This window comes from Ylistrum balloti, unplaced genomic scaffold (assembly GCF_031769215.1).
Source record: "Ylistrum balloti isolate Yb309-2 unplaced genomic scaffold, AGI_CSIRO_Ybal_v1 Utg370928, whole genome shotgun sequence".
Taxonomy (NCBI): domain Eukaryota; kingdom Metazoa; phylum Mollusca; class Bivalvia; order Pectinida; family Pectinidae; genus Ylistrum; species Ylistrum balloti.
Window position 1 is genome coordinate 835,877 of NW_026782525.1, and position 19,694 is coordinate 855,570.

Below are 19,694 nucleotides of genomic sequence, written 5' to 3' on the forward strand. Positions count from 1 at the left end.
CCGCATCTGACATACGATGACGGACAACAAGGCAGGAACCCTCATCTGACATACGATGACGGTAAACAAGGCAGGAACCCTCATCTGACATACGATGACGGTGAACAAGGCAGCAACCCTCATCTGACATACGATGACGGTGAACAAGGCAGGAACCTTCATCTGACATACGATGACGATGAACAAGGCAGGAACCCTCAGGTCACCTCGAATATATTAGAAATATAGAGATTGTGATCTATACCGAGGTTAGAACATTTGATAGACCAGTGTTATTAACGACAATTTTCTGCAAAATCGATTGACAGTCACCATTTCCCATCGTATCATCGCCTAAAAAAGCCCACAGGTAAACTGTCCACAGGAAAACAATGCATACAACGTAGAGGTCATAGAAATTGTGACACGTGGTATCAACAGATTATCGGACATAGGAAACCACGCGGTCCTTGTCAAACCCCACATCAGTAGTGATCAAATATAATACTGGAATAATTTAATACGACGCGTGGTCACAGGTGTCTGTTGTACTGTCAAGAGGCTGCGTCATAACCTACAAACACCTCCACAACACAGAATTGATATCATGATACCAGGCGTTAAAGATATCTGTATACTAAATTCATCACGTGATCGTCATAGACCCGCCTTTTCGTAGTAGGCATCAAGCCGCCATCATTGCAAAGTCGTACAACCCGACAATATCACTGCAGGTAATACATGCTTTCCCTTTCGATAGAAGTTATTATATTAGAAACTACGTAGTTATAAGAACACATAATTTTGATATCCGACAGTCATTGCAAATGGTTTTCTTAAGCTCATTGTATTACGAAACGCGTTGTTATCATGAAAAAATGAATTATGTGATAAATGAAAATGCGATTTCAAATACTATCGCTGAACTCATCATAAAGATAAGACACAGTATTGAATTAAAAAAAATCAAATAAGTATTCATTTAATAATCTTAATTTTCCGGTAGATTTTCTGCAGGTTAGTAATGTCAATAGATTAAGAGTTCTTAAAAGAAAACATGGTCTATAACCTAAAGCTAGAACGTACTGCAATACTTAAACGGAAAGTGAAAAGTGTGTTTAGCAGTAAGTGTATAAACGATCTTGTAGCTGAATGTTACTTTGGAGATTTCGGCTAGCGGGTTTTATTAAATCGAAAACGCAGATTTCTTGTATTATACATCAATAAATAATTACTTATTGCCGAATAGTAATAATAATAATGATAGCTTGTCCATTCGTGCCAGCAGAATCCAGTTTGACTGAACTCCTGTATATAAAATATGGCACAAGTTAGAGGGGATGATATTTAACTGTTCTTAGAAGACCCATTAACATAATAATAGAATGGCGGTGACTTTGATATGGAAATTAAGTGTCAAAAAGCACCAATAGACTTTGTGTCTTATAGGGTACATGGATAGGCAGTGCTCATTAGTTCGACCTTCATATGACCTTGAAGGTTTGGAGGTCAAACACATAACACTAAATCATCTCGTCATCGAATTCTGAACGAATCTCCAGTCCGAAGCAACAATACAGACATGTTCTCGTTTACATAAGTTTTTCATTTTCTCCATTCTATAATGATTTACAATGTGTGGTCCTGTTGCCTTAGGATCGTGCAATGCCTGGCCCGCTGTGGAGTCTATGTGAGATTGAATAAATCTCTCGTTGAATAATTATATCAGCGCCATTTTCAATGACCCTCGCCCATATTTCAATATTACACTTTGAACTAGAACTGTTCGATCGGTCGCAAATTGATCAAGATGAATAATGTCAACTGCCTGTTTCATATTGGCTCCTAGTTGGCCCACCAGCTATTAAGATCAACTCTAATTTTTTGTAACCATATATTTCGCTAGCTAGTCATTGTCTGTAAGTTTAACATAACGGAGATCTATAACCACCATACCGAATATTTTTGCTTGTCTTCTTCATGTGAACACTTTCAAGAAATTGCGAATTATTATACCGTATTTTAAGCCTTTCTTACCTTTAAAATTCAACTCTCTTTACGATCATACCGATAACCATGTTCATCAACATGTCACTCAGACTAGTGAACCAAGTAAAATACATTTCAGACAGACATTTCTTTTTCGCATGTTCCTCATGTTGTTCAGGAAACGAAAAGGTGTAAAGTTGTTCGCGGTAATTTAGAAGTGAATTACGTTATTAAAAACACACACAGTTTTTAGTACAATTTGAAGTTCGGATTCTCATTTAGAGGAAACTGTTGAGTTTTGTTAAATGATGTCAACTCATTTGGACAAACTCATCCATCCTTGCCAATCTAAGTGGCATAATCAAGACAATTCACGCGCACAACTCGTCCCTCAAGCCAGGTCGCTTTATTAATGACCAATCACCGACTACATATCCAATGACGCCTTCCTCGGTCACGTGGTCATTCATCCTGCTGCCCTTCCGGTAAGCACCACTTAGATTGGATTGAATGTCATGTCGGAGAACTGAGCGCAATTCCAAGTTTTATATTCATGTCCAATTGGTGTGTGCGTGTATAGAAGCCATTAGATGTGTGGGCATATTCAGTAATCTAGGATTGGCCATATGTATTGAACACTAATAGATATCATTAATATTATGTTGGGTATGTTCGAAATAGTCATTAGGAACACTTGTCTCTAGGCATCGGTATCAAGATTTATAGAGCAAAGTTTTCAATTATTCTGTGTGATGGTTCTGAACCCAAAGAATTAAAAAAAATTCGTTTGGGTTCAGGACTACTACAAAGAATAATCAATATAAATGTTAATGTATACTATATATATATCTATTGTATACCACATTCAACTTTGAAAAGTTAAAATACTAGGGTAAGTATATGGTCTTTGTGTTATTTCACTGTCAGAACTATTGATGGTCACATACGTTTAATGTTGGACCTCTCTCCTGGAACACATTAGATGCTAATCACTTCCTGGAAATATAACACCAGGCATTGACACGACATGATAGCTACAGTGGAAAATGACGTAGACCCAAATTTAGATTCTTGTTACGATTCGGTGCTTCCTGTCTCGCGCCTGCCGCCTTACCGTTACAATAATGGCACAGGCGGACGTTGGAAATGTCTAGAATCAAGTATACTCTTATTCTCGTTATTTTCAAGATTCTCATTATCGATATGTAAAATACTAAGGATAGAATGGAGATATTTGATGTGGATGATGTTGTCCACATTATACAGCTGGGCCTGTGATGATGTATGACTGTAGTAACCGACGCTAGTAATTGATCAGAAATAAAAGAACAGATCAAAGCGTAGTTTGAAAGTCCGGAGGGTTGGACAAGCGACTTTCCACTGATATCAACTCTTCCTTGCGTATAGACACACTTTATTGATTGTTGTCTTAGGTATGTAACGTGTCTGGTTAACCACCTACGCAGCTTTACAAAATCACAACCACACTTAACAGAAACCACTTGACCACCTACTTCAGATAGTAGCTTTCTTTCGAAACAAGGAGTAAAGTGTAATTTTAAACATTATTTACAAGTAACAAACTACGCCTGAACAAAGAGGTCTTGTTGACGGTGTAGATCTGACTGAGTCGTACAAGACAAGAAGGAAGTAACGCGGTGGGAAAAAAGGATGATCAAAGGCTTCATGTCCAGGGAATGTGGGATTAAGCATCAATGTTATCGAACGTGAGACCCAAACTTTAAAAACAACTCGAGGTTACTATAAATACGAAAAAGAATATTCGCAAGGAAGCCCATCCACATCTAACGAGCAAATGTCACTGTAGATTAATATATTTAATGACAGGATTAGATGATATCTAAGTACAACGATTCCTTTGAATTAAGATTAAAACTGATCGGTCTCGCATTTCATGTGTGAAAATGTAATCTGAAAGAGAAATGAGCCAGAATCCGACGGTGGAAATGGTAACGACAGTGTCATCTTCATTTAAGGTAGATCCCAGATTATCAAGATTTTAGATCAGAAGTTTGAATTTGGATTGAAAGATCTATTTTATAATGACTAGGGCAGAATATCGAAGAAAGCTTGTCGCGTGGAAGCAATCATTTTAAGATACATGCCCTTTGGTAGATGTTAAGCCTTTAGATTTACGTCAAAACCTCTCTTATGGAATATCGGTCATTAAGACATATATGTTGCTGCTAATCTCGATAGGATATAATAAAGACCTATATCACAGTATCAAACATAATATTGAAACCGTACCATCGACAAATTCAATGTAAAAGTTTTGTTGTGGACAGGATAGCTGACGTGGTTTGCGTGGGAAGACAGCTGTTACCGCTATCTATATCATCGGTAATAATTAAATACTATTTAAAGTAAACAAACACTATTTTAGTTTTTACATATTTCATTGTTCTAAAAACAATTCAAATGGTAAGGGGACATTGATATATGAAATACTAGTATCTAAAAGCAGTTTCAATCCTAGCTAGTGTTTCTTACATGTACTACTGGGATGGTCCGTTTAATTCTATTGTATGACGACATATTCTGCCACATCCGAATCTCGGAGTAAATTGATTTCAGATGATATATATAAATATATATATAAGATTGATAAAAACAACACATCGATTGTGTTATGTTGTGTTATTGTGGAAAATGTGTGAGATGTCCAAAATTCGACCCTCCCAAATGCATTATCGTAGAAAACACATTTCAAATCGATTGCTGTGTTGCTGAGTTTCATCGGAAAGATCGATAATTTTCGCTACCCATGTTAATATTTACACAGATATTCTGCTATTTACAAGCGATTCAAAGATTCATCGGCATTCATAAGGCTGGCCTCATATCGTAATAGGTCTAACTTTATCTACAAATGTATAACATCATGATACAAAGCGAGAACTTCATCGTGATTTCTCCCTATTTATAGAGATATCTAACAAGAAAAGACAAGACATTACAAGTTACCAATGATAGGGAACATGGCATTGCTTACTTGGATTAACCAAGATTTACAAGGCCGGTGTCGCCTAGGAAATAGACAACACTTACCCTTCTGGAACACCTGGTCATATTGTCCTTGTACGTTTTCAGGAGTCTCCATGTAAATCATCAAATCTGATTTTACATTCAGACATTGCTGATATGCAGATATCTCGTTGAACAATATGACGAGCGTTTATTAGCATGGCCACTTGAAAATCGCAGGTTTATTCTCTAATAAGGTTTCTTCTAGGTTATGTCATGAAAGATTTTGAATGAAAGTCACTGAAACACTTTCATCAAACATATATTCTGTTCTATTTGTAGGATTTGGTACACACAGTAAACATAATAAACATATATTACATTCAGTTATATGCATATTTAAAAGAATCGAAAATGTATATGCTGTAGAGTTCAATATTAGGTTACTTGTGAAAAAAAATATCAAGTTAGCATTTCTAATAACGAAAGTCAGCCTAACTTTAAATAAAATTTTATCCGTGTTTCAAAGACAATTGATGTGAACAATTCTTTAAATTCTATAACAAGAAAGCAATATATGCAAAGAAAGCAAAACGTATATTTAACGTAATTAACAAATTTATTTCAGTTTTCCTATGTCTATATCCTATAAGCAGTTGACTTATCACTTTAAAAATAATTGTTTTAATTTCGGTTAGATTGCACAAAAGACACACAAGTGAATGCACCTTTTCATAATTTAGATTGAGATACAGTAGAACTAAACAATGAATTAAACTGCATTATACAGCTGTTTCATCCTTCTAGGACTCGTCAGTGATACCAACGGCCTAAAATTTGAAGCCTAGGAGGCGACTAAGGAGAATCCAAAGGGATCAAAAGAAAAGCCAGAATCCAGACGGGGAGGTGAAGCAGCTACATTGTTAGACAAATTTTATAATTTTCATAAATCGGAAAATTTTAGAATACCGTCAAGTACATGTGTATTTTCTGAACCGTACCACTATTCGGTTGAATGTTAACGCGGCAAGCAGGTAACGGCAAATATCGTGGACTTAAAGACCTCCAGCAAATAATCTAGTTATAACTTTATCCAAAGAATTACAACAGTTTCTATACGTAATTGAGTTATATCTCCCACAAGAATTATAATAGTTTCTATAAATAATTACAATATGTTCAGTGTAGGTAGACTATTCTGTCACACTTCCAATGAGTATATTCAACATTAACCAAAACTGAAGAAAGGGCTTTTTATTCATTTCTTAGGGCTTTTAAAAATATGTTTTAAGAAAATCAGATATATTTACTCACCATTGAATTAATGTGGATTGATAACGGAGATATTGGTTTAAACGAGGCACTTATTTGCAGCAGGAAAAAATTAATGAAATTGCATATGTAACATTGTCACACTGAACTAGATATAAATATCGGTCCCCTATGTGAACGTGTTGTTGTCAGCTGCATGGCTGACGTTACTACGTCACATTGTTACACTGAACTAGATCTAAATATCGGTCCCGTATGTGAACGTGTTGATGTCAACTGCATGGCTGACGTAACTATGTCACATTGTCACACTGAACTAGATCTAAATATCGGTCCTGTTTGTGAACGTGTTGTTGTCAGCTGGGTGGCTGACGTGAATATGTCACATTGTCACTGAACTTGATCAAAATATTAGTCTCATATGTGAACGTGTTGTTGTCAGCTGGGTGGCTGATGTGAATATGTGGGAAGACAGCTGTTACTATTGTCACAGTAAGCAGTAGGAATTAAAACGCCATTAAAACTACATATACATTATTTATAGTCTTTACTCGCTTTGTCAAGCCCATACTTTCCCGGAATTTCGATATCAATACATTGAAAAATAGACAAAGCATGAAAAATGAATGCAATTGACAGTAAACACAGTGAGCCCAAGGTAATTAATATCAAACATATGATTATCCGCTTCTAAACTGTTAAAGTATCAGCAGCTTTAAAGAACTTAATAACCGAGAAATGTGTCCAAACTGACAAAAAAAGAATATAATTAAACCAACTTGTTGACCGATAAATGGTTCTAAATTGATCAAATATGATAGTTTTCATATGAAGAAATAATCGTAACGTTCATCTTGAAACCTCCGGTTTTCTGCCAAGCCATCACTAGTGTACATTTAATTAAAAAGGCATATCGTGTCATTACCTTGAGGAATCCATCCCTAGTTGTCAGGCTAATTATAACGTCACTGTAAATACAGTCCTGCTGTGATTACAAGGAAACAATTGCTTCTATGGTTAGCTGAAATTAAAACATTAGAAGTGCTGAATCTAACGTGAATAGATTTCATTTCATTTTAATTATAAAATATCAATTTGTTTTGGACCAGAAGTATGGCAAAAACCAAATACTAATTTGTTTTGGACCAGAAGTATGGCAAAAATCAAATATTAATTTGTTTTGGACCAGAAGCATGACAAAAATCAAAACTCAATTTGTTTTTGACCACAAGTACGGAAAAGATAAAACACACAAAGGAACACGTAACAGAAACGCTAAAAGACATCGGTCAATTCGTTAATTAGAACACGTCAAAACATTCACCTTATCACTATATATTCTATATTTGCAAATTGAACCCACAAGTAAAACGTTTTCATGTGATATGTGTAGTAACGTTATTTAAGATTCGCCGTTCTTAATTTCACAATTGATACTATCACAATGTCAATGATGCCGTCATTCTAGGAAAGGAATCTGGCTGTCTCTGATAGTCTCCTAAATCAATGGATATCCGGGTTGTCGAGTTTGGAAACGTCGTCGTTTTGTAGACTTTGGAAATTGGTATTATAGTAAGCGCTTTTGGTGCTTCTGTTACTGTTATTATTGTTCTTAATGGATTATGCTCAATTAAAATATGATTTATTTCAATATGAATAGCTAATTTCAAGATTCCTGTTATCGTTTGCTTCAGGTTTTAATTTATAGAAGGCACGTCGAATGTCTGTTTTATGCTAATTGAAATATGCAACTTGGCAGTTTTTCATATCTACCACAACATGACTTCGAAGTAAAAAAGGTTTTGATATAAATTATATAAACTTGTAAGACATATTAGTAATAAGTGCTCGCCCATAAACCAAAAATAACAACATGTCATATTGTAATACAAAAATAGAAAATTAAGACAAAGAAACTAGCTAAGTTACATAAAACCTATAGGTGTAACGCTCGACACTTCTAATCCCTTAAAGCGTTGAAGGTCTTAAGTAAATCATTTAAATGACGTCGATTTTGGAGCATTGTTTTAGTAACAGTGACTACAGGCACACCTAAAGTGCATAAGGTGCCAGATATTTTTCTATTCAATCGACAATGACTTTTTGATGTAGAAGGTTTAGAGTTATTGATGTTTTTCTTGTATTTTCGTTTAAACATATATTCTATTGTAGTGTTGAGATAGGTAAATAACTTGTCATAATTCGGTACATTAAACAAAATATTTTCTCTAGGTTTTAGTTATTCGATTTTTTCCTTGTAAAATACTAGGTTTTATGGAAATCCAGTAATTGGTACACTCACAGCTTAAATCTACAAGTCATAAACTTCACGATTCTGGACCTGCCGCAATATCTATGCATCTTTAAAAAAGAAAAGTGCAATGCAGGAAAAAGGCCGCAAAGCACAAAGATTAACAAATCGACATCTAAAATAGACACAAAAAAAAAATCAACAAAATAGAGACATTACTGGACTTGAGCCTCGCCCCAAACACTGCAATAAGTCAAGAGGAGATCAGGTGGTCCTAAAGGTCATAAGCTCCTGCGCCACATGTGGCTCTCCTCATTATGTCTCTTGTGAATTAAGAGAAGTGTAAAGCCAATGGAAAGCCTTTGTTAGACACCAGTTGTCATTAAGCTGATGTAAGTATAATCTTGGTAATCGTACTTCAGTAATTCTCCCTAATATAATTAAATATCCGGTGTTTTCCAATTACACGTTCTCTCCTTCTACCTGATCACAATATCTCTAGGTAGTTATTAGTATCACACGCAGAGCTGTCGTTACTAAGGCTGAAGTGTCACGCTAGCGTGGGTCTCATACTGATAACCATACGTAAACACGCATTGTTCGTTTCTGTGAAGAGTTCTAATATGTTTCCTCCACAAAACATGCGTGCCATTATCACATGATTATGATAGAAGTAATCTTTAGTATACTCAGCACCACAAGACTTTAAAACATGTAATTTGGAGTAGAGGTAACGATTGGAGGTCTAAGGACGACGGACGCCAAAATAGTACGCCCACGGCCGATTCCAGCAGCACACTCATTAAATATCAAATACATACACAAATATGAACAAAACACAAAAGAACCAGTCAAAGTCACTGTAAAATGTAAAATTTCAATATATACCATCATCAATAACAGCAACACTGGATTCTAAAATAACTAAAACCATATAATTCATACACAGACTCCATGTATCAGATTATTTTTTCCCGTGTGGAAGCAGGATTCCCTATAAATTTGTCTTCTGTTTTATCTGTACATGGAAACTAATTTCCAACGCGAACCATATGTACATGAATTTGAAACCAGTCATTTTAAAACTAGCATCATAACATCAAAATTGTCCTTACGTCAAAATCCAGAAAGAAACAGAAAGGAAGAACCGCCATGCAAAAAAGATTGTATTCCTGACTGAACATCTATAGAATAAAGGAACAATAAGGCTAGGTAACCGAGAGAGCTAAAAACGAATTCTCCTTTCAAAAAAACACCTCATTAGATCTGGAAGATTGGAACCCAGTGTTACAAGTTTGTCGTCGCCTCAGACATGTAGACACCATATGTTTTGGAGATTCACTGCTCCCAATTGCCTTCTGTTCATTATCTTTTATCATACATACTGTAATGGGGGTGTGTTCACGATGTCACAGTCTTGAAAAATCCACATCAGTGTTTAGAGGAGAATATCCGTCGCCATTTTGCTTCTTTGTTATGTATGCCTTCAAAGGGTATATTTGTATTTTCGAATACTGAGTGCATATAACTATTGAATATTATGATAATTGTGTATATGATAAACATGCATTGTTGTACAAATATTTGAATTTGTTATGTTATACAAATACTGTTCTTACATTGTATTCACGACGCCTACGCTTTGACGAACGCACAACAATGTGGAGAACAGATATATTGCTTTGGTTATTTATGATTTCAAAACTGTATATTGGTGTGATGATTATACATGAGACTTAAATATGAAGAGCACCTTTCAATACAAATTTAGAGTCAAATACAGTATATATAATGCATTAAACTGCGTCACACAGCCGTTTGGTCCTTATAGAACTAGCAAGCGAAATTTTTATCGAAAAATGTTAAAATCTAGATGGGACAGTGCATTGGCCCAACATTTCAATAGCCTAATTGGTTTCAAAAAACTTGAGCATCACTGACGAGGTCAAGAAGGACGAAACAGCTGTATGAGTATCATCACTGACGAGTTCTAGAAGGACGAAACAGCTGTATGATGTAGCGTCACTGACGAGTCCTAGAAGGACGAAACAGCTGTATGATGTAGCATCACTGACGGGTCCTAGAAGGACGAAACAGCTGTATGAGTATCATCACTAACGAGTTCTAGAAGGACAAACAGCTGTATGAGTGTCATCACTGACGAATTCTAGAAGGACAAACAGCTGTATGAGTATCATCACTGACGAGTTCTAGAAGGACAAACAGCTGTATGAGTGTCATCACTGACGAGTTCTAGAAGGACAAACAGCTGTATGTAGCGTCACTGACGAGTTCTAGAAGGACGAAACAGCTGTATGATGTCATCACTGACGAGCTGTATGAGTATCATCACTGACGAATTCTAGAAGGACAAACAGCTGTATGAGTATCATCACTGACGAGTTCTAGAAGGACAAACAGCTGTATGAGTGTCATCACTGACGAGTTCTAGAAGGACAAACAGCTGTACGAGTATCATCACTAACGAGTTCTAGAAGGACAAACAGCTGTATGAGTGTCATCACTGACGAATTCTAGAAGGACAAACAGCTGTATGAGTATCCTCACTGACGAGTTCTAGAAAGACAAACAGCTGTATGAGTATCATCACTAACGAGTTCTAGAAGGACAAACAGCTGTATGAGTGTCATCACTGACGAATTCTAGAAGGACGAAACAGCTGTATGAGTATCCTCACTGACGAGTTCTAGAAGGACGAAACAGCTGTATGAGTATCGTCACTGACGAGTTCTAGAAGGACAAACAGCTGTATGAGTGTCATTACTGACGAGTTCTAGAAGGACAAACAGCTGTACGAGTATCATCACTAACGAATTCTAGAAGGACGAAACAGCTGTATGAGTATCATCACTAACGAGTTCTAGAAGGACAAACAGCTGTATGAGTATCCTCACTGACGAGTTCTAGAAGGACAAACAGCTGTACAATGCAATTTAATTCATGCTTTGGCTGAAATGTATCCGCTTCTAAATTTTTATCTAGAAATGCTATTCACTTTTGTGTCTTGGGTTGTACAATATTCGTATTTTATTTACATATATATATGGTCACTATCTGAACTTCAGAAATATAACTATATAAATCTATTTATATCAAAACAGAACTAGGTATTTCCAACTAACTTCGTTTATTTCTAGTCTGTGGCAAGTGTATTCAATAGGTAAACTCAATACAGCACATTCTGATTAAGTTTGATATCTAATTTGTTTCGTTTATTGTATTGTTTTGTTATCATGCGGTGTGGGCAAGATTAAATTATTTATGCAACTATACCATTTATCACATAATTGGTTTATTATTCAACTTTATTTTTTCTGTGTTATCTCATGTACACTTTGTCAAAAGTTAAAAACCATACAAATCTTAAGAAAAATATTCAACAAGATATTGATATTTAAAGAATTGCTTTTAAGAATCTAATGAAAGTATAAACTGTTGAAAAGAATTTACGGAACCAGATATGCTGTCCCCTTTAAAAAAGAGGTTTCAAAGGGCATTCCAAAAGTCTAGATAAAACATTACTTTTACTGTTTCTTATCAAAAAATACTTCATTAAGTCACAAAAACTGTTGCTTGATCAAGAAGACTAATTAATCAACGAGTATGAAAATGTCAATATCAGGTACAGCCATCGCGCTTCTGTTATAATTCCTGTGTCCTTCCTCTCATATCTGAGAAAAACCTACGCCACACCTGAATCAATAAAGGCTGTAATTCTCCAATTGTGTGTCATTTCGGTTCTCTTGCATTAACGTTTTGTCCGAGATAGTCCCACACATGATCAATTGGATTCATTTCTGATGACACTGCAGGCATGGGAATGTCTCTATCACTTCTTGTTGAAGATATCTTGCACTAGATGGGCTCTGTGCGTTTTGGCATTACCATCAATTAGGATAGGCCAATCTTCCTATGGATATTGAAATGTGGGACAACTGATGCTGCTTCTGTACATTTAATTTTTTATCAAAGATATGCAAGAAAGGCAAGAAAGATTAGAGAAAAGCTAGAGCTGTGACCCCGCTATCAAGGGCTATATTTTTCTCTCTGGTATCTTTACGCGATTTTTTGCGCCAAGTGACTTAGAGGCTATCAATTCCAATTCAAGAATTTGGAATTGAAACCAGCTGAGAAAGTTTTATGCAATATTGTTACAACAATGTACAATTTGTGGGAAAACAATGACTTATCTCAGTATCAGTACAGGCATTCTACAACATGAGATTTTGTAACAGAATGTCAGCTCGCGACTGTGATAAAATGTTCTCGAACATATACAGGTAATATATTCTATTTAGATGTATATACTTTCATTTTTAGATGACAACTGAGGAAAATAAGAAATGGTGACCATGACACAAAGTAGGCGTTTTAATAGAAACAACAGAAATTTAAATATCATTAGTCATTACATTTAAGATGAGTTAAAAATAAAGCCTTTATTAACTGAATATTTTAATACGTTTGTATCTCCATATCATACAAATGCAAGACGTGATAAAGTAATTTAGGTTTTTCGCACCTGCATGTCATCTTTTATTTCATACAAATAGTGGCTTGTACTTTACGTTCTTGTGATATAATTAGATATATGAGAATTACAAACTTTATTGAATGATAGGGCTAGTGTAACTCCCCATATACATTTTTACATGTTCGCCTTTCAGGTTGTCAAATTTTGTAGGTGCAGGTGAATTAATTGCCTATCTTAACTATTGCTTATTGTGATTGTGTCTTATGTGCAATAAAATTAAATCTGATTTATCAGCAATAATCAGCAATTAATTAACAGGAAATTACTAACATCATTATATGATATAATTTATATATATATTGTATCTCTAACTTTGATAAAGTAAACTAATGAAGAAAATGATTATGATAACGACATGCTACACTTTGTTTATTCAAACTTGAATTTTCGTTGTTTGTATGCGAAATGCAACTGTCTGATTCGTCGATTTGTTTTCATTTCTCCATGGGAAAACCTATCTTTCTCTCATTCTATAATCCCACATTAAATTATCAAATTTATACATTTATATTATTTTTGTTAATCTGAGAAATTCATTATCAGCTTGATAGAATATTTTTGAATTTCATTAAGTTTGCAAATAAGTTATATTGATATTACGCCAGCATGAAAGTAAAAATGTTCTGATCAAAGCTTAATTAAACGCAACTAACGAGTCTAGATTCATAAATAAGAATATCTTTTATCAAAGCAGGTAAAATAATGCCTGTTGGAGATCACGTGAAATTTTGTATTATCAATAGATTATAGTGTTTTATTACTTGTTGATTGAACATCATTTTTAGGTTGAATTATAGTAGTTTTGTCACGACTGTGCCCATTTTGTTACGATTTGGTGTGTTGACACTTAAACATTATTCTTTTCACTCTAGCCATTTAACACTCCGAGAAACAAATATATAAACATCGGGTAAATATTCGCCATACCTTGATTGTATACAGTATCTGTAAATGAGTAAATCATGCTTTTATATAAGCCATCTTAAAGAGCACGAAAATGGGAATTTATAACCAATGCAGCAGTGATATCTTCGAAAGGGAGGTCACTCTAGTTTAAAATAATTCGTAGTAATTTTATATTGTGTTGGTTTTCCATCGAATCAAATCTCTCCCGCAAGGATATGAAACTATCAAATTGAAAATATTAGAAATGTAATAACAATATACAAGACAATGAATAACGGAATATGTTATAGTAAATAAGTTCAATAACAATACCACCAATTTATATTTTCGCCAACACGAATCTTTCTTTAATTCTTCTGTTATTTAGAGATAAAATTTTAAATCTGTTTCCTTGCCTTTATTCAGTGTCATGGAATCTTGAGAGTACATAGAATCAGCATACAGTAACAATTACTCATATAATGTGTTTTGTATTGATGATGATAAAACGACTTAACATTTGTTTGTTTCATAAATGATAAGTTTGTTATGTTACTATGTGATAAACTGATACAGTAATTATTCAATCTAACACTACGTTTTCTCATTACTCTCTACATGCATGCAAATACTGATAAACAGCACCACTGAATAAAAATCGAAAAATAAGTCATTTATATTTATGAATGCATTTCATCAGAGAACTCTAGCCTTCAGTCCAGAGATAATTGACTGTAAACAGCGAATCATTTCTCATATGTAATGGGTTTTATCAGCAGATATGTTGAAACTAAGTAAAAAGAAAAAAAGTCATGTTCTTGGTTTAAAATGTGATGAAGTCACAGTTCAGCTGTATTGCCTGGTTGTGACAAATTGCCTTTTATCTCGATCTTTACCATTATTTCCTTTGACGAAACCAACAGAAATAACTGTGTATCAACCTGTATGTATAAGTGTGATGATTTCAATTACTCTTTCTTGAATAGTAACATCTTAGCCATCGTGATTCCCGTGAAAGATGTCATCAGCAAAAACTAGTTACCTTCTGGAACAACTGGTTTCTGCACGTTTTCAGGAATCTGATGATCTCCACTTGGTAATATCAGTATTGAGTGATACGGATTTTGTGAAATTTGTTTAACATTCCCTTATATAAGAATCTAATTGGATTACTAACGGACCAGTACTAATTTGTCTGTGAATTTCACATAAATACGGATAGACTTGTGGAAATGCTACATGACCTTTAAGCGTGGATGTTACGAAGTCGACTTTGATTACAAACGTATTGTGTTCATCAGTGTATAAGAATAATAACGACTCAACATCACATCGAATATACCTTTAAGTCATCATTGTAACAAAAATAAACATTACACCCATATACAGATATCACTAGAAAATAGTGATCGTAGACAGCTAATGAAACAATAAAAAACAATGAAAGTAAGAAAATATTTCTGACATAATCGAGATTCTAAAACTACATCTATGTTAACCGATTCTCATTAAACATGAATGCATATAAATATTACAATGAAGAATTCATTTTGAGAAAGGTGACATGGTCTATATTTGTCTTTTGATTAAAATTTACTAAGTGGAGGTCGTCGATGATTTTTTTATAATATAAGTTGAGGGAAATGCTTCAGTTTAAAACATTGCCTTTATTCTCCAACATGTTTCAAGTTTTGTTATAAACAAAACTGCATAGTTTTATCGATTGTTAGATAGAAGTAACCCGTATTCTCTTGTAATCTTCATGTTGTATTTTCATTTAACATAATTCAATATATAAACATTTCTAATAGATATAATACAATTACTTATATTACAAATATATCAACGGATATGAATTATTAAACCTTTCTCACCTTTCTGTTCTGACTGATCTGTAATATCAACAGTACCAGAACAAAAATACCAACATGTCAAAATAATCACGATAGAAACTCTAATTCAATAACACTAGGGCAAAACTGGAATAAAAGAAAGACCTATACGAAGACTCCCAAAAAGTACATTCAGAATAAGACCATGTGTTCCGGAAGAGTAAGCGTCTTCTGCTTCATAGACGACACCTGCGGTTTAAATATCGGTCAGTCCAAGTAAGTAATGTCATGCTTCAAATAAGAACAAGGTGTATAACAGCGAAACCAACAAGCAATCTAATGATCAGCAAACACGTCCAGTTTCATATCGCACAAAGAAATAAGATATTTTATTCTGACTAGGGCAAAACGTTCCAATAAATATCACCAAACTGCATTTGTGTTACAAGTTTCCTCACTTCTTGCACGTACACCGTGATAATGGAAGCGACCCTTCAATATCGAATAGACTGCGACATGAATACAACATAGGTTGTTGACGCAGGGAGATTGCTATCCAGTGGAGTAGTTTTCAGGTCAACTACATTCAGTTGTCTGATTGACTAAATAAATCCGGTTAATTTTGTACGTTTGTAATTGTGCTGCATAGTTAGAATGTCTTTATAATGAACTGTGGGTAAGCAACTCGTCAGCTGCCGAGTTCAACTGATATACCTTGAAAAGCTATATGTCGCCTTGCACGTTTTCAGGAATCTGATGATCTCCACTTGGTAATATCAGTATTGAGTGATACGGATTTTGTGAAATTTGTTTAACATTCCCTTATATAAGAATCTAATCGGATTACTAACGGACCAGTACTAATTTGTCTGTGAATTTCACATAAATACGGATAGACTTGTGGAAATGCTACATGACCTTTAAGCGTGGATGTTACGAAGTCGACTTTGATTACAAACGTATTGTGTTCATCAGTGTATAAGAATAATAACGACCCTACGTCACATACCTTCAAAAGCCATATGTCATATACTTTACATGGCAACTTGTCAGGAAGATAATGATATGCAAACTTTGATGTCTGCTAGGATGCACAGTATTAATTTAATAAGATTTTCATGATGCTCATTAGATTCTCTGCTATAAAATTACATATATTCTAATCCGCCCTAACGTTCTTAGAGATAGGGATAGGCATATGATATCACAGCTATCACGTGGTTCTAGCATTAGGTGCTGTATGGTACATAACAAATATTTAAAGAGTTCAAACTGTTTTCCAGAGCAAACCGTAAATATTACTATTAACACTTATAGGTATTTTTTGTGTCATTTCTGATGTTTTGTTGATAAGCAATAGCCTTGTTGAGCTGATACAAATATCCACACGCTACAATACAAATATATACATACATTGTATTGCAAATTATCAACCTACCTCCAACCGAGACAATTATAAGCAGACAATCAAGGTTTTACGAGCTCAGCGTCAAGAAAAAGTATTAAGCAGTAAAACTATGCAAGAAACAATTTACCAGGATAAGGACTGCTTTGGGTTTATAGGGCCAAGTCGTCTGATCATTTCGGGGGATGAAATGAAGAAACGTTCCGCGATCATTGGCGTCATTTAATCCTCTTTTGCCGATAAAAATAGGTTATTAGATAAATTAATTAATCAACTACAGTAATACAATTAAAACTGTTGTTATCTAATGGCATCTAGCTTAGAGTGTTAAGTAATATTTGAACATAGTTTTTATAACACATTCATTACATTACAATGAAAACAGCGAACACAAATTATCTTATAAGATTGACAAATCATAAAGCGTTGTTCACTACTGACTGATTAGGACCACTGTTTACCTGTCTGTGAGGTACTGACTGATTAGGACCACTGTTTACCTGTCTGTGAGGTACTGACTGATTAGGACCACTGTTTACCTGTCTGTGAGGTACTGACTGATTAGGACCACTGTTTACCTGTCTGTGAGGTACTGACTGATTAGGACCACTGTTTACCTGTCTGTGAGGTACTGACTGATTAAGACCACTGTTTACCTGTCTGTGAGGTACTGACTGATTAGGACCACTGTTTACCTGTCTGTGAGGTACTGACTGATTAGGACCACTGTTTACTTGTCTGTGAGGTACTGACTGATTAGGACCACTGTTTACCTGTCTGTGAGGTGATGACTGATTAGGACCACTGTTTACCTGTCTGTGAGGTATTGATTTATTTGTATCATTGTTACCTGTCTATCAGGTATAGATTGATTAGGACCACTGTTTACCGGTCTGTGAGGTACTGACTGATTAGGACCACTGTTTACCTGTGAGGTATTGATTTATTTGTACCATTGTTACCTGTCTGCGAGTTATCAATTTATTAGTACCACTGTTTACCTGTCTGTGACGTATTGGTTGATTGTATACCTATGTTAGTTAGCACCATTGCTAACCTGTTCGTAAAGTTTAGCTTAGTAAGGACCACTGTTCACCTGTTTGTGAGGTATATATTGTCTAGAACCACTATTAATCAGTCGGTGAGGTATTGATTGGTGAGGACAAGTTACCTGTCTGTGAGGTATATGTTAGTAAGGACCAATGTTTACCTGTCTGTGAGGTTTATATTAGTAAGGACAACTGTTTACTTGTCTGTGAGGTATATATTAGTAAGGACCACTGTTTACCTGTCTGTGAGGTATATATTAGTAAGGATCACTGTTTACCTGTCTGTGATACATATATTAGTAAGGATCACAGTTACCGGTCTGTGAGGTATATATTAGTAAGGACCACTGTTTACCTGTCTGTGAGGTATATATTAGTATGGACCACTGGTTACCTGTCTGTGTCTGTGAGGTATATATTAGTAAGGACCACTGTTTACCTGTCTGTGAGGTATATATTAGTATGGACCACTGGTTACCTATCTGTGAGGTATATATTAGTAAGAATCACTGTTACCTGTCTTTGAGGTATATATTAGTAAGGATCACTGTTTACCTGTCTGTAAATATATCTAAGAAAGGACCAATGTTTACCTCTGACTTATATTAGTAAAGACCACTAATTTCATGTTATTGAGGTATATATATATTAGTTAGAACCACTGTTTACCTGTCTGTGAGGTATATATAATTAAGGATAACTGATTACCTGTCTTTGAGATTTAATTTGTCAAGGACCACAGTTTACCTGTCTGTAAAGTACTTTTTGTTAAGGACGAAAGACATGTAAATATTTAAGATGCTCACGACTTTCTATTGTTTTCTGGCTGTTTGAGGCATTGTTTTTTTAAAGTACAATAGGAGGACTATGATTTGCGATGTATTACATGTCAGTTTTCTACAGTTTGTAATTTGTTGTAATGTGTACTAACTAATGTTTATAATGTTTATGAGGGTCTCACTGTAACTTTCCAGAATTTACAGTTATTAAAAAGAAAACATAAACTTGCCAATAAATGGAATAAATTTAAGAAATGAGACGAGAGGCGGAAGATGTACAATTTTTAATTACAAATGGTATACAAGAAGAAGAATCTGTCTGTTTATATAGGAACATATTTCCTACTTATTGAATTACAAAAAGAAAAAACACAACAACCAAAGAAAAGAATTTTATGCATGACTAGGGTGATTACTTTTTCTGCTTGTGTCCAACAGATTATGTACACGTCTTATCTTTATCGATCTTTGTGATTTGTTATTTTAATGTCTAACTCAGGAAATCAATACATCCTTGTTATTCGCTGCGCTCTAAATATAAAGATCTTTGAGACATTGATGATGTGTGAGCATTCTTATCTAACCGGAGCTATAGCAACAAAGGTGTTTAAATATATACACGTTACAGTCGTAATACACTTAACATCCTCCATAACCACTACAGATCTACAACTCCTATCAAGTCTTTTATAATCGACCATTTCATTTTG